This window comes from Kogia breviceps, chromosome 4 (assembly GCF_026419965.1).
Source record: "Kogia breviceps isolate mKogBre1 chromosome 4, mKogBre1 haplotype 1, whole genome shotgun sequence".
In the NCBI taxonomy this organism is placed as follows: domain Eukaryota; kingdom Metazoa; phylum Chordata; class Mammalia; order Artiodactyla; family Physeteridae; genus Kogia; species Kogia breviceps.
This window is the reverse complement of record NC_081313.1, coordinates 62763651-62779902: the sequence shown is the minus strand read 5'-3', so window position 1 is coordinate 62779902 and position 16252 is coordinate 62763651. Positions and strand designations below refer to the sequence as shown.

At 36.9% G+C, this 16252-nt stretch overlaps 1 protein-coding gene across 14 annotated transcripts in view; it reads left to right on the top strand.

Moving 5' to 3' along the window:
- The window catches only part of HOMER1 (homer scaffold protein 1), a 129812-nt gene that overhangs the window by 13643 nt on the left and 99917 nt on the right, over positions 1-16252 (top strand). For 4 of the 14 annotated variants that reach the window (XM_067031221.1, XM_067031218.1, XM_067031220.1 and 1 more), the window contains one exon: positions 14730-14821. The exons of 9 other annotated variants lie outside the window; for them this stretch is intronic. The gene's annotated coding sequence lies outside the window, so the exon portion shown is untranslated. Of the gene's footprint in view, positions 1-9329; positions 9372-14729; positions 14822-16252 lie in introns of all 14 variants that reach the window. One more of the 14 variants, XM_067031219.1, reaches the window with a different exon arrangement.

The window sequence follows — 16252 nt, the reverse complement described above, 5'->3', positions numbered from 1 at the left end:
TTCTTCTATTTTTAAAAAATATCATTTCATACATTTTTTTCTCTTTATGACCTATTAGTTGGATGGTAACCTTCTTTTTGTCTTATCTACCAGTTTTTTTTCTTTTTATTCTGCCTTCTAAGGAAATTTTCTTGACTTCATCTTCTAATACTTTTATTGGATTTTTAATTTTCACATAATTTTAAATTTCCAGGTCTTCTTTCTCAATATATCATCGATTTGAGGACACTTATAGTGTTTTGAAGTTTTGTTTTCTGTTCCCTAAATTTTCTTTTGTCTTCCTTTTTTGTTTGTTTAGTTTCTGCTTTCATGATGGAAACTTTCCTGGAATATCTGGTAATCCTGAGCTGTGTGTAAGAGTAAGACACTAAAAAGCCGGTTGGTTAGAAGCTCTCTGTGACCCAGTGACTTCTGTCACGGGTGGGCTTCATGTTAGGCATTTAGGTAGTGAACAGGCCATTTTCTTGGGTGATTTCCAGGTGTAAGTAGAGATCTGTTCTCTGAGATTGTAGGTCTTTTCTTCTTTGAGACTGTTCACTCTAGAGAACAGTCTTCCAATGTATATACCTCTTGGCATTCTGAGAGCAAGGTATATACCATTAAATACCCAGGAGGCATATTACCTGCTGTAAACTGAAAACAATGAAGGGGAGGGTTTGCAGCCTTTCTCTTAATGCTTCATCCTTGTTTTCTGCTATTGGTAAAGGTAGTTGCTTGACTATGGAGGGTGGGAAGGGCGGGAAGGGAGCTCTCATTGTTCTGTTACTTAAACTTTGGATCAACTCCCCAGTATCAGTCCCATACTTCACACCCTCTCCTGCAATTCCTTTGCCTCTGAATTCTGGCCAGCAAGTTGTTCATTCTTTAGTTCCCTTTTTGCAGGCACTATAGTTTCCTTGGCTTTGCCAAGTCACGTACTATTCCTTCTTCTAAATTACTTCTTTCAAAATTGTATTAAAATTACACAGTGGAGTCACTTCTGTTCTTTAGTTTTATGGGTTTATACCTTCTTTTTCCCTTCACTTTCATTTTAGTGTAGTTTCAGAAACGGAAGATATATGTGTGCAATTAATTTGCCATGTTTGACCCGAATCACTGAGCCTTAGCTTTTGAATTTATATAAGGCATCTTTCAGAATGTGTTGACACTGTTGATGGTTAATTAATTAGCATTTGGTGGATGATGAAGTGTTGACTTTCTAAAAATCTCTCTGATTTCACCGGAAAACTCAGTGCATGATGTAACCACATCTTAAAATTTAAAAGTTAAAGTTGATCATCAGCCCAAACCTCAGCAAAGCAGAGCACTTACTCTCTCAACTGTGTCAGGTAGCTAAGGTGTTGCTACAGTTTGTTCCTTAGCACTGTGCCTCTTGAGCACTTGTAACAAACATTAAGCACTTTATTTGTGTCATGAGTCACGCTAGGCGCTGGCAATACAAAAATGAGTAGACAGTCATGTAAACAAGAAATTACATTACTGTGACTTAAGTGCTGTAATAGAGATGTATGTTGTATTTGCCAGCACAGAGAAGGAAGTGCCCGCCTCTACCTGGGAAGGTCAGAGAAAGCTTCACATAGCCAGTTATGTTTGTTTGGAGCATTAAAGAACAAACAAGAGTTGATGAGGGCTGGGGGAGCCAGTGAGGAGAGGGAAAATGTGTGAGGAAGTTGTTAGGGTATTTTGGGCAGGGGAGTAGCAAAGGTACAGCTTCAAAGGTGGCATATGCTAGTTAGAAAGTTTAAGGTAGTTTGGCATAACTCGGATATAATATAAAAGTAGATTTGGCTAGAAAGTTAGTCCAGGGCTAGATGATGGCTGTGTCATGTTAGAGGATTGTACTTTCTGTAGATTAGTGGTCTCCACATGTTTTTGTGGCACCCATATCAATGAAAGATGTTGAGCATATTCCTTCATATGTGTATATTTATAAGTTGCATGTCCTACTGTGTGTGTGTAAACACACATAAATATATATTATAAAACAAAAATAGAAATGAAAGAGGAGAAAACTTATTCCTGTACCCCACTTTAGAGGCCATTGCTTTACATAGTGGTGAGCAAAGGAACAATTTTAAGCTGGTAGAGTTAATACCATGCTTGTGTTTTAGATTAACTACTCAGGTTACAATATGGGAAGAAGTTTTAGACTTGGAGGAGGGGTATGTGTATATGAGAGAGGGGTGAATGGGGGTCTTGGAGATCCTCAAATTTAATTGTGTAGTAGGTTAATGGCAGCAGCTTAGTCAAGAATAATGACTTGAATTAAGGTAGAGTAGAACATGGGCTGAAGTCAAGAGAGATTTAAGTAGTACTATCTATAGGCATTGACAATGAACTCTGTTGATATACAGGGGTAAGGAGATTGGCTTGGTCAGCCATTAGTTGAGATAGGGAACAAGGAGAAAAGCAAGTTTGCAGTGAGGTGAGATGACAAATTGAGTAAAAATTGGTGTATTTATGGCCAACTACATGGGAATGTCTTATAGTTGGGTATCCAGGTCTGGTATTCAGGCAAAGAGAACTAGGCTGATGATAGAGTTTTGGGAATCATTAGAATATATAAGTAGTGGTTGAAACTTTGAATGTGGATGAGCTCATTCAGGATATTTATAGAAAAGGGCAGATCAGGCCTCTATGGGGGGATAGTCATTTAAAGGGCAGCAAAGAAGCTGAGAGAGCTGTCAGGCTAGAACAGTGAGAGAACAGTGTCAAAAAGCCAAGAAAGGGAGTTTCCAGAATTGAGTAGCCAGGATCAAATGTAACAGAAACATCAAATGAGGCAAAAAGCATCTATTAAGTTGGGTAAATAGTGGTCCTTTAATGACCTTACCTTGAGAAGTTTGAGCAACCTGAGATGGAAGCCAAATTGCCACCAGGTGATGGTGCTAATGAAGGATGAGGAAGCAGGGACCATAAGTGTAGGCTTCTCCTTTAAGACTAAGCTTCTCTGAAATAGAGTGTAACTTCAGCAAGCTCTAGAGTTCAGCTTCAGCAAGCTCTAGAGTTCAAGAAATTGTTGTGGTTTTGTTTTCAAAATGGGACTAAGCATTCTTTTTAGGCCCTGAGAAAGGAGTCCATAGCTAGGGGTATTTAAAAATTAGAGTACAGAGGGATAATTACTGAGAAAGGAGGTGGGAGAGAGTGCAATCTGGAGCACAGGAGAAATAGTTAACCTTAAATAGGAGGCATATCTTCCTTGTAGACTGGAGGGATGTATGTATGGAAGGATATGATTGGGTTAAGTTTGTAGGTTAAAGGGCAGGAGACTGGGAGGGAGTTCCTTAGCTGGGGGACTGCATTTCCTGAATTCATTCCCTGATTCATGTAATAAACAAATCTTTATTCTAAATGCCTGCTATGCGTCAGGCACTATTCTAAGTATATGAGCTACATCTGTGAACAAAGAGCCTTGCCTTCATGGGCATGTATTCTAGAAAATGATGAAAGACAAGGCCATCTTCTGAGAGTGTAGAGCAGCGGTCCCCAACCTTTGTGGCACAGGGGACCGGTTTTGTGGAAGACAGTTTTTCCATGGGGTTGGGGGGGAGGGATATGGTTCAGGCAGTAATGTGAGCTCTGGGGAACAATGGGGCGTGACAGGTGAAGCTTCGCCCGCTCATTCACCGCTCACCTCCTGCTGTGCGGCCTGGTTCCTAACAGGCCGAGGACTGGTACCATTCCGCGGCCCGGGGGTTGCAGACCCCTGGTGTAGCTGATGAAGGTTGGTCAGAGCCTTGGGAAGAGAGGTGAAGAATGGGAGAGATTACCAACCATGAGCAGTGAGGAGCTTGGAGGGCCACCTGAGGTTAAAGCACAGGTTTTGGTGCTCCTGTTGTAGAAACAGTCTAAATCCAGGTTGCTCCTGTACCTGAGGAGCAGAGAACTGTGCCTTAGAAGGGCTTTCCCGGTCTCCATTCTGCTAAAAATGAAGCACAAAAGAGGTATGTCCAATTTTGGTAGTGTTCTATTTAGAGTTATTTTCATATGCCACTTTTCCCCACCCCAGTGCCCCTTTTCCTTCTGTAGAGAACATTCTTATCTTAGGAAACCAACCTAGTAAGTATTAAGTTTGCCAGAATGGCACCAGTTTCTTAACAGTTGAAGGCTTTTCTGTGGGAAGCATCCTGGAACCTAGTCCTGTGGCATGTCCTGGAGCTCCCCTGAGTTCTGGAGCTCCATTTAATATTTATCTCCCCATCCCTCACTTGTGCTCTGTACACACGCCACACACAACACACATGCACTCATGGGGAACCAGAGTGTAGAGGGGTCCTTTACTGAATTTTTTCTTCTGTCATACTGGGCAAGGTCACAGGTTAATTGATGGGCATAAACACTCGAACATTGCTCTGATGCCTATCGAGAACTCAGTATAGTATTACTGTTTTGGAAGCAGTTTTGCAACTTTAACTTACCCTGTCTTTCTTACTCTTGATAAATGTAAATATTCTTAGTTTTCTTGGATGGGTGGGCTTTGTTTTCTTTCTAGTCATTCAAAGTACCTGTACTCCTTGGCTAATTCTAATTTCATTATCATGACAGCTTAGATAGCATTTTATTTTTTATGGGGACTTTCATGCTGGAGGAATATGTCTTAACTAGCAAATTGAACAGCATTTTTCTTTTTTGTAGTAGTTAGAATCATTTAAGAAACAGAGACTTTGAAGTGAAATACATATTACTTCAGCTTTTGTTCTATAAAGTTTAATTTCACCATCAAGCTCAAAATTGATGGGACTGGCACCATTTTTTAAAGTTTTTTTTTTCTTTTAAAATTTAACGTCGAGAGATGGATTTAGGCTGCAGAAGCTCTAGCTGTGATATAGAATAGCATAGCATAATACAGGCAGAGCAGTTTAGAAATCAAAGGAGGTCTCTTGAACCCGCCAGTGGCTGCATTTAAATTATTGATCCTCTTAGCTCTGTGATCTTGGGCAGGCTACTTAAGTTTTGTATGTCTCAGTTGCCTCATCTGTAAAATGGGGATAGAATTATGAAGGTTAAAGGATCAAATATAAACAAGTTGTTAAAACATTGTGGCAATAGGAACTACTTAATAAATCACAGTTATTATAACTATAGTTTTTATATAGTTACATTTCTGGTATTAAAACTAAGTTTTGTGGTTTTTTTACTTCTAAATAAAGAACATGAAAAAATTTTTTTAAGTTCTAGTATTACTGAAAGCCAAAGATAATATTTTAGACTTTATCACCTTCTAATAAAATACCCATTAAAAAACCCCTTCCTCCTGTATTTTATATCCAAAGAACTTCAGCTGTTTAATGTTCTAATTTCATTGATTATCTTGAAATATCCTGATTTGGGGGGCCTTGATGGAACCATGAAAATATTAATTCTCAGTAAGGAAGTTGAGGTTTAAATATTATATGTGATAGGAATAATCACCTATTCTACTGTAATTAATTTTAAGATGCACATACAACTGTTTTTATGAAAACTCTTCTGTATAGTTAAGCCATCTTGTTGGTCATCTTAATAGGTCTACAGAAGATTATTTAAATATCTGATTAGGTCTTTCTTATTAGACATGTTCACCAATTACAAGAATCTTGAAAGTCAGATATTATTAAATTACTCAGATTAGAGTTTAATGTAGGAAAAGTTCAGTAAAAAAACAAAAGAATAAAACATACTCATACTTATTACCTAAAAATATATTTCTAAATTCTTATGATAGCATTAGTTTAGACCATAAGTGTCATGAGGGCAGGGACTGCCTTGTCTATTAATTCAAGTAACAGATGTTTATTGAGCATCCATCATGCACCCAGAACTTTTTCAAGTGCTAGGAATATTGCAGAGAACATAATAGACAAAAATTCCAGTCCTTATGAGATCACATTTTAATGTAAATTGTATCTGCACTGCTTGGCACATGACAGGTGTTCAAGAATATGTTCCTCTACACCCTTTAGCTGCCCCAGAGGCTGAGTATAAAGTTGCAAATAGTCTCCTTCCCTAGCCAGTTACTGTTAGGGGCTACAAGTCAAGTTATGCTAGGGGGCTTCGTATGTCGCCTCCATGGGTCTGTCTGCAGAGGTCATGGGACCCTGGAGGATTTTAAGCAGCAGAGTGAAATTTCAGTTCATGTCAAAGTGTTGCATTTATGCAGTTGAAATACTTGTTTGACCCCAGAGAGCTTGTTTTTCCTCTTTTAATAACAATGTTGGGTCTAACTTGAATATAAGTTAAAAATTAAAGTAGTATATTAACTTTTTCAAGTAGAGTTTTTTCATGTAGATGGAGGAAAGAACCTTAGAGAGATTCTGCCTGTTTTTTTTTTTTAATTAATGTTTTGTGTCCCTTTGTTTTCAGATGCAGAAATAACCTTGTAAATCGGTACCTGTCTTATTTTTAAGTGAAGCAGGTGAGGGCTTTGCCCAAAGTCCCAATGTTAGATGGTGGTAGAGCCTAGCCTTCTATTGCTTTGTCTAGAAAGAAACATACACCACTCAGTACACCATCCATTTGTACAAGCCAACCTAAAAATCAGTTGTTTAACAAGTTTATACATTTCTTGTATTTTGAAATTTTGAAATCTCTCCCTTTTCTGAATCCTCTTAGCACTTTATATTACCTCTCCTGTGGCATTTATCACTTTGTACTCTTACGTAATTATCTTCTATTAGAAAAAAATTTTTCTAGTTGAAACCTGAGAATAGGATGTGTATGTGGTTCCTCTTTGTATATTCCCCACAGCTCTTAACCAAATGCCTGGCTTTCACTAGATACTCAAATTATTAAATATGTACTCACAGAGATTATATTTTGGGTCTGGTAACCATGAAAACCCACAAGAATCTATTTGGCCTACAACAATTTAAGAGGCTCTTTGGTTTAGCCTCAAATCTAGGTTTGAATTCTGGCTTCATCCTCAACTTGGCTTTGTGATCTTGAATAGGTCATTTACATCCTTTTCTTCATCTGTAAAATGGAAATTGTATGTGCTCCATCCAGATTGAAGATTTATGTAGTAAAATGTATCCAAATGATCTAGTGCTTGATGTACTAATAGCCACTCAATAAATGGTAACAATTGCATTTTGAAATTTATTTTCTATTTATTATAAATGTGCAGATTTTAGTAATAGCTCTATTACTATGTGCAAGATTTATAATAACATAGAGGAAGTTCTGTGGTGAAAAGTTGACTATTTTGGTGTGGTTATCAGATTGTAAAGTCTGGGCTTTTTGGCTTACTAGTTATTTACTTAGGATGTCTGATTTTGGGCTCTATGGACTGACTTACACTACGAAAACTTAAAAGCGACTGATAAACTAGAATGGCAATTTATTAATAAGTCATTAGAAATACATCCTCTCCCATAGAAAAAAATGCCACAGTGGAACCCTTACAATCAGGAGGTTGCTTGACGAGTAAAGGTAATTGATTGGATGTTTAGTGCTACAGTAGTCTCATGAATCAATCTTCACCTGTCACTGGGATTGTTGGGACCCCCTCACCCCCAGAGAGTGTTAGGGGCACTGCCTGATCACCTCTCATGAATTGCCTGTTCTTACAGAGTTATCTGCTTTTGTGTTACATGTTCTTGAAGGAAAAAGCAAAACACTTGGAGGTTTTATACTTAGTCATTAATCTGTCATTTCTGCCTCAGTCTGCAGCCTCACTTTGGTTGGATTAGGGAGCTTAGATAGACTCCTAAATTTTTGAAATTTAAATTTTGTATTAAGAAAAGTTTTAAGCATACAAAAACCTAAAGAGATTTGTATAATTAACCCCTATGCATCCATCGTCCAGCTTCAACAGTTATTAACATATGGCACATATTGTTTCATCTATACTGCCTGTCCCTCTCCACATTATTTTAAAGCAAATTCTAGACATGGTATAATTTTACCTGTAAATATTAAGTATGTATCACTAAGAAATAGGACTATTTAAAAAATATTTACAATACTATCATCATACCAAAAAATCCCACTAATAATTTCTTAACATCTAATCAGTGATCAGAGGTCCCCAATTACCTCATCAGTCTTTTTAAATCATTGAATTGTTCAAATTAGCTTCCAGACATGTTTCACACATTGCATTTGGTTGATACATTTCTTGGGTTTCTTTTAATCTATAACAGCATCCTCCCTTTCTTCCTGTTTATTTATCAAATTTGTCATCTAGAATTTTACATATTGTGGATTTGGCAGGCAATATCCCCGCGGTGTTGTTTAACTTGTTCCTCTGTTCTCCTATCTTTGGTAAACTTGTGGCTAGGTCTAGGCTTGAGTGGATTCAGGTTTGAAATTTTCCCCCCAAGAATATGTCATAGGTGGTTGTGGTTTACTTCCTGTCTGTTGCTTTATACCAGAAGGCACATAGCAGTGTCTTGGCAGTTCTCTTTTTGTATGTTAATGTTGATCATGGGGCACGGTATTATCAACTTGATCCATCAATTATATTCTTTCAGTGAAACCATTATATTTTAGTTATTTCTAATTTTATTCTCAAGGAGTACCTTGCTGTCAAACATTATTGCCTTTCTTCTAGTTTGTTCTTCACATGCAGCCGTAATGATCTTATAAATATTAGTTAGATCATGTACTACCCTGCTTAAAGCTCTTCAGTAGTATCCCATTACTCATAAACTAACACCTGAACTTCCACCCATTCTGTGAAGATCTGCATAACTTGGGCTTGATCTGCCTTTCTACGCCTCATGTTATGCCATTCTGTCCTTTGAGCGGAAGTACGCCTTTATTCATAGCATAGGCTCTTGTAGTAGACTGCCTGAGTGTGTGATCTTGGGCAAGTCATTTTAACTGCTCTGTGCCTCCGTTTCCCCATATTTTAAAGTCAGTGTTTTAAGAGTATACGCAAGAGGATTCTAATGATAAAGTAATACATATAAATCACTTAAAACAATGCCATACCAAATAATAAATACCAAATATTAACTGTTGGTTGTTGCTGGTGCCGGTGTTACCTCTCTCTCTCTGTGTTGCAGCCACACTGTATTTTTCAGTTTCTGGAACTGCCAAGCTCTTGCCAGCCTCAAGATCTATCCACATTGTTCTGATTATCTCTTGCTACATAACAAACCACTCAAGATTTAGTGGCCTAAAACAACAGTATCATTTATCTAGTATCATTTATCTAGTTCACCAATATGCAAGTTGGGTAGAGCTTGGTGAGGACAGCTCATATCTGCTCTATGTGGCACTGTCTGGGGTGGCTTAACTGGGGCCTGCGAAATCTACTTTTAAATGGGTCATTCATATGGTTGGCAGGATAGTGTTGGCTCTTGACTGTGAACTCAGCCAGGGACCTTGGTTCTTCTCTGCAGGCTGTTTAGCTTTCCTTGCTGCATCGTGATCAAGTTTGAAGAGTGAGTGCCCTACAAGAACCAGGCTGAAAGCTGGATGGCCTATTACCACCTGGTCTCAGAAGTCATACAGCGTCACTTTGGCCTCATTGTTTTGGTCTAGCAATCACAAAGGTCCATTCAGATTTAAGGGAAGTGGACATAAACTCCACCTCCTGATAGGCGGATGACGTGGTTCTAGAAGAGGGACAGGAGTTATTGTTGCAGCCATCTTTGGAAAATGCTTTTTGTCACACACATGCTATTGTCTGAGCCTATGAAACACTATTATCACTCCGATTCCCACTCTTTAGCTAACTGTCCAATCTAAATCTCTTCCTCCATTCCTGATGTGAACTCTCTTTCCCGCAGCTCTCTATTTTCTTTGGCAATACTGATCACAGTTGGTAATTATCTCTTTTAAGTCCGTGAAGGTTAAGGCCTGTTATATACACAGTACCCTGCATAGAATCCTTTGAAATGTTAAAATGTATTCTTTGTAACTTACAAATATAAGCATCATTTATCACATTTTCATTAGCAATAGCATATTCCAAACTTTGTTGGAAGAAAGGAACAGAGATACAGAAACACCAGGAGTCATTCCTTTAACTCCTCAGAGTTCATCTCCTACTGTTAGCTTAGGGTGAGGATGGGGTAGAGAGGAGAAACACATATATAAATTTTGTGAGGGAGAGGAGGTAGGAGGAGGAAGCAGTTTGAACGACTGAATTCCTACTATTCTCCCTGTACTTTTAAACCTAAACCCACAAGTCTATTTTCTATTCCCCTATTCCTCTAGGATCCAGTTCATGGCAAAAGGCTTCTAGCTGGTCTGACAAAGAAATACTCACTACTCTCAGGGAGCAGCCAAGTAGATGTACTTTATTCAAGAAAAGCTAACCAGACCCTCACTCAGAAACAGTGTTCTTTTACTTTTGGCACAGATCTAACAAGATTAGTTTCCAGGTTTCTCAGCCCCCAGGAGACTGGATAGGAAAGAGAGAATAGACTTTTCGAAGTGAGATATAGATAACAGCAAGAAAACAGCTGTTGGTGCCTCAGATATTGTGGCCTGGGAATAGTTAGGTGGGGTAGAAGTTTCACAAATTCTAAAGGCTTTTATTAGTTAATAAACATAGCATGCCAGTTGCTGAGTGTTAGAGACAGAAGGGTGAACAAACTCTTGGAGCTTGCAATCTGGGGATGGGAATAGACTTTATGATTACTTTTACTTTTAACCTACATGTGTCTTTATATTTTAAATGATTTTCTTATAAACATCATATGGTTAGGTGTTGCTTTATATCCAGTATGACAATCTCTGCCTTTTAATTGGGGTGTTTAGACCATATACATTTAATATGATTATTGATATTATTTGGGTTTAAGTCTACCGTCTTACTTGTTTGCAATTTGTCCCATCTGTTCTTTGTTCCCCTCTCTCTTTTTTGCCTTGATTTGGCCTACTTACTTGAGTATATTTTATAATTCCTTTTATTTACTATGTTGGCTTACTAACTATACCTCTAAATATGTTTTGTTGTTGTTTAGTGATTTTTTTTAGTGTTTATAGTATGTATTCTTAACTCATCACACTCTACCTTCAGGTGGTATTTTATCTCTTCACATATAATAAGAACCTTACAATAGTATAGTGTTTGTGCTATTGTTATGCATTTTACTTCTACTAATAACATAACCCTCAAAATAAATTGTTATTATTTTTACTTAATCAATTATGTTTTTTTAATTTATTTTATTAATCTATTTTTGGCTGCGTTGGGTCTTCGTTGCTGTACATGGGCTTTCTCTAGTTATGGCGAGCAGGACCTACTCTTCATTGCAGTGCACGAGGTCTCATTGCGGTGACTTCTCTTGTTGCGGAGCATGGGCTCCAGGTGCATGGGCTTCAGTAGTTGTGGCATGCAGGTTCAGTAGTTGTGGCTCACAGACTTAGTTGCTCCACCACATGTGGGATCCTCCCGGACCAGGGATCGAACCCATGTCCCCTGCATTGGCAGGTGGATTCTTAAACAGTGTGCCACCAGGGAAGTCCCTTAATTATTTTTAAAGAGATTTCTAAAATAAGGAAAAAAAATTATATTTACCCACATATTTACCATTTTTGGTGCTCTTCATTCCTTTGAGTAGCCCTAGATATCGATATCCATTTGGTATCATTTTCTTCTACCTAAAACTTCCCTTTAACATTGTCTCACAGTACAGGTCTACCAATGGTGAATTCTTTCAACTTTTGTGTGTCTTGAGAAAATAATTTCACCCTAATTTTTTTAAAGGTTTTTTTTTTTTTGAGGTAAAATTCATGTAGCATGAAAGTAACCATTAACTATTTTAAAGCATATAGCATCTAGCACATTCACAAGGTTATGTAAACATCGCTTCTGTCTAGTTCTAAGATATTTTCATCACCCTAAATTCACTTTCCTTTTTGAAATATGTTTTTACTGGGTAGAGAATTCTTGATGAGTTTTTCTTTTCATACTTTTAAGATGTTGTTTCACTGTCTTCTGGCTTTTGTTGTTTCCAATGAGAAGTCTGCTATTATTTTTCCTTGTTCCTCTGTATGTAATGTGCCCCACAATCCTGAGATTGTGTTTAAGATTTTCTCTTTATCATTGGTTTTAAGCAATTTAATTATGATGTCCCTTGGTGTAGTTTTTTTTCATGTTTCTTTGTGCTTCACATTTGTCAAGCTTTTTGGGTTTGTGGCTTTAGGATATTATCCAGTTTGTAAATTTTCCAACCATAATTTCTTCAAATATTTTTTTCCATCTTTGAGGATTTCAATTGCATGTATATTAGGCTACTTGAAGTTGTTCCATAATAATTACATTGATACTCTATTTTTGTGTTGTTTTCCTCTGTGCTTTATTTTGAGTAGTTTCTATTTCTATATCTTCAAATTAGTTTTCTTTCCTTCGGCAGTGTTTAATTTGCTGTTAATTTCATCCAGTATGTTTTTCATCTCCAGAAAACTGATTTGGGGCTTTTATATATCTTCAAGTCTCTCCCTAAAATGCTTATGCTTTCCTCTGCCTTCTTGAACATGTGGACTATCATTATAATAACTATCTTAATGTCTGTCTACTAGTCCTATCATCTGTGTCATTTCTGGGTCTGTTTCTGTTGACTGATTTTTCTGTTCTTTATGGATTTAATTCTCTGAGTGTTATAGATTTAGAATGTTAGTTTATTGAGTGCTGAATATTTTTGTATTTTAAATATTCTTGTAGAGGGCCTAATGAAACAGGATATTTTCTAATATTTATACTGAGATAATAACTTGTATAGTTATAACACTCATCTCAGAGGGAATGAGGAAGTAAAATGTATTTGTTAGCATGACAATAACAAAGATTTATAACTTATGAGATTTTGAATCAGTCAGTGAGTAATTCAAAAATGAAGAAGAAAGAAACTTAAGTCTAGTTTTCATTGCCAGAGAACATTCTCTTCTTTGGGAGTAGTGAAAAGTCCTGGGCTTTGCAGTTGGTCTTGGATTTGAATCCTAGAGATACCAGTACTGGCTGTGACCTTTGGCCAATTATTTAAGCTATCCCCTCCTCCAAGTCCTTTTTTGTTTGTTTTTAATCTAACTTCTTTTATATCTTAGAGTTGTTTTGAGATGGAAATGAGAATTTATATAAGGTATTTACATGTAATAGGAATTCAACAAAATGTTACTTTCTTCCTCTACCTTTTCTCCTTTTAGTTGTTTCATTTTGCAACAGTGCTGCTTTTGAATCACATGTTGGTTTGAAATGGGAGAAAAATAGTCACTACTCAACTACTTTTGTTACTCTTGAACAATTATTGTAACTCTTCCCATGGCAAGAGTTATTCTTGAGCTTTAATTTTCATCAAATTACCCGCAGTTGAAAATACCCAGTTGGCAAACAACTTGCCTAAAATTGCTTTAATACATTCAAATTTGCTTCTATTAAGATTTTATGCTATTTTTTTCAGTTATTCTATCCCTATTAAGTAAACATATTATTTGAGATACATGATGAGAAACTTAATTTTAACATAGTTTAGCATAAATTAATTCTGTAAATGGCAGAGGGTTAATAGACTTTAACTGAAGATTTGTACCATCTATTAGTGTATTAGTTTCCTATGTCTGCTGTAACAAATTACCACAAAGTTGGTATTAAGATAACACACATTTATTCTCTTACAGTTCTAGATGTCAGAAGTCCAAAATCAGTTTCACAGGGGTGAAACCAAGGTGTCAGCAGGGCTGCAGTCCCTCAGGAAGCTCTAGGGGAGAATGGTCTCCTTGCCTTTTCCACTTTCTAGAGCTGCATTCCTTGTATTCATGGTTCATGGCCTCTTCTTCCATTTCAAAGCCGTCAGTGTAGCATCTTCCAATCTCCCTGACTCTTCTCCATTTGTCACATAAGCTGCTTCTTTACTTAAATCTCCCTCTGCCACCTTCTTTTAAGGACACTTGTGGTTACATTTCAGGTCCACCAGCATAATCCAGAAGAATCTCTCCGTCTAAGGAGTCTTAATCACAGGTTCTGCGTATTAGGACCTGGATATCTTTGGGGGCAATTATTCAACCTTCCACAATTATTTAAAGAGGATATCAATAAATCCTATTTTTCAAATGGTATAATATTTTTTTTGCAGCCCTACATTTAAAAAATCTGTCAATTTACTGAAGTCTTCTGTTGCTCTCCCATTTTACATTGATTATTTACAATTTCACCTAGTATGTTTTTTTCTATGTCCATGTCACAAATATTTAGTTGTGATGATTGATAAGAAACAGACTGTTTAAAAGTCACATCATTTTCAAAGAATTGATAAGTATTTCCTCAAGTAGTTCATACAGCCCACTTTATAAAACTTGTTTTTATGGAATCTAACCTTTCTGACTGTGTGTGTGTGCATGCATGTGTGTGTAGGAATCCTGTAAATGGTTCAGACAGCTTTTACAGAAAGTATCAAGTACAACTAGTTAGGGAATTACATTTTTAAAACTGAAGGGAAACACTTTCCTGGAAAAACTTCTTTATCAGAGGTGAAGTGTTCAGTAAAATGCTGGAAGAATTAAATTCTTAGATGTTTTCTGCCAGAAAGAAACCAAATCAAGACAGAAAAAACAACAAGAAGAAAGTAGAAAGTATCTTCACAAGTGTATAGCTCCTCTTTCATCAAAATATGTGTATTATTCCTGTCATATAACTCTTTTCAGAAATGCCGTGTGTGATGAAACCTAGTTAGTCTGAAGCAGATATAAGATATATTGGAATTAGTAACTTCTAGTCTCAAAGACCAATGTTTTCACCTCAGACAGGCTGACACTATTATTGTTGTTGTTGTTGTTATTATTGTATTTTGTTACAGAGGTGAAATCATTGTATCAAAATACAGATCAGAGAGTTATCTTCCCTTGCAGAAGGAAAGCTCAAGAACTATGATAATTGGCATGACTAAAAGTAAGTTTTTGGAATCTTCCAAACCACACTACCATTCCAATGAAGTGTTATAATACAAATTGTTTTCAAAATACAAGTAAAAGGTAAGTGGTGCAAGTGCACATACATATATCCCATGAAAACACTTAAGTACTCTAACAGTGCTTAACATGCATAGTAGGCATAGTTGTCTAGCTATACTATCCCACTTCTGTCAACAAAATTTCAGCTCAAGGTCCAGGCAAGAGTTTGGTTACATCAGTGAACTCGGGTTTACCTGGCAAAAGAATTCTTTTCCCATCCAAAGAGTCAGTATAGGATGAAGATGTGGGCTCTGGAGACAGGCTGTGTTTGTGTGCTGGCTCTACCATGTGTCATCTTGAGCAAATTACATACCCTCTCTATGCCCCAGGTTCCTCATCTGCAAAAGAGGGTTAATAGTAACTACCTCACACAGCTTGAGAGGATTAAATAACACAGGCGTAGTGCTTATAACAGTGTCTGACCATATGGTAAACTCTCAAAAATGTTAATTATAACCAAAAAATTTACCACGTATCCATTTTGTAAGTTTAGGCTTTTGTTTTCAGGCTTAAGAGCGGCATATTTGAATTTCTTAGTTTGAATTATCCAATCTATGGATCTCTTCCTTTGGCACAAATGATGGAAGTTGTATGCTTATTGATTTGTAAAAGGGAAATGGTTAAGATGTTATATCATTCCAACTGCAAAAGGTTAAGAACTCAACTTTTTGTCACTGTTACTTTTTAAAATTCAATAACTAGTGTTTAAGCTATTTAGTTTTTATTATATTAGTTCTGTAATCTTTCAGTCACTACAGAGAATTTCCAGTAATTTGTAAAATCAGGAACGAGGTAAAACAGGATGGTTAAAGATACAATGTTGAAAAGAAATATGAATAGATACAGCAGACACCTGAGATAAGATCAGCATTAGTGGAAAACAGAACATGGCTGAGCTTCTTGACAAATGAGTGAGAAGTGTGTTGAATTGTAGTCTTGTTCCGGCATAACAGCAAGCAGACAAGTTTTTCCCTAGCACTGTCATATGGAATACTGAATAATATGGGGATCCAAAGGGAATTTGTTGTTAGTCTGTTAAGAGATTCAAGGGAGAGCTTTAAATCTTAATTCAGTGAAGGCTTTCTTCTAAGGAACTGCGACAAGCAGAAATTTGCCTTCTGACTCTATTAATATAGGGGGAGGGAAAGTTTAGTCTTGGAGAATTTATAATAGTTAGCAGGGTTCTTTTTAAAAAAATCTTTATTAGATTATAATTGCTTTACAATGGTGTGTTAGTTTCTGCTCTGTAACAAAGTGAATCAGCTATACATATACAAACGTCCCCATATCTCCTCTCTCTTGCATCTATCTACCTTCCACCCTCCCTATCCCACCCCTCTAGGTTGTCACAAAGCACCGAGCTGATCTC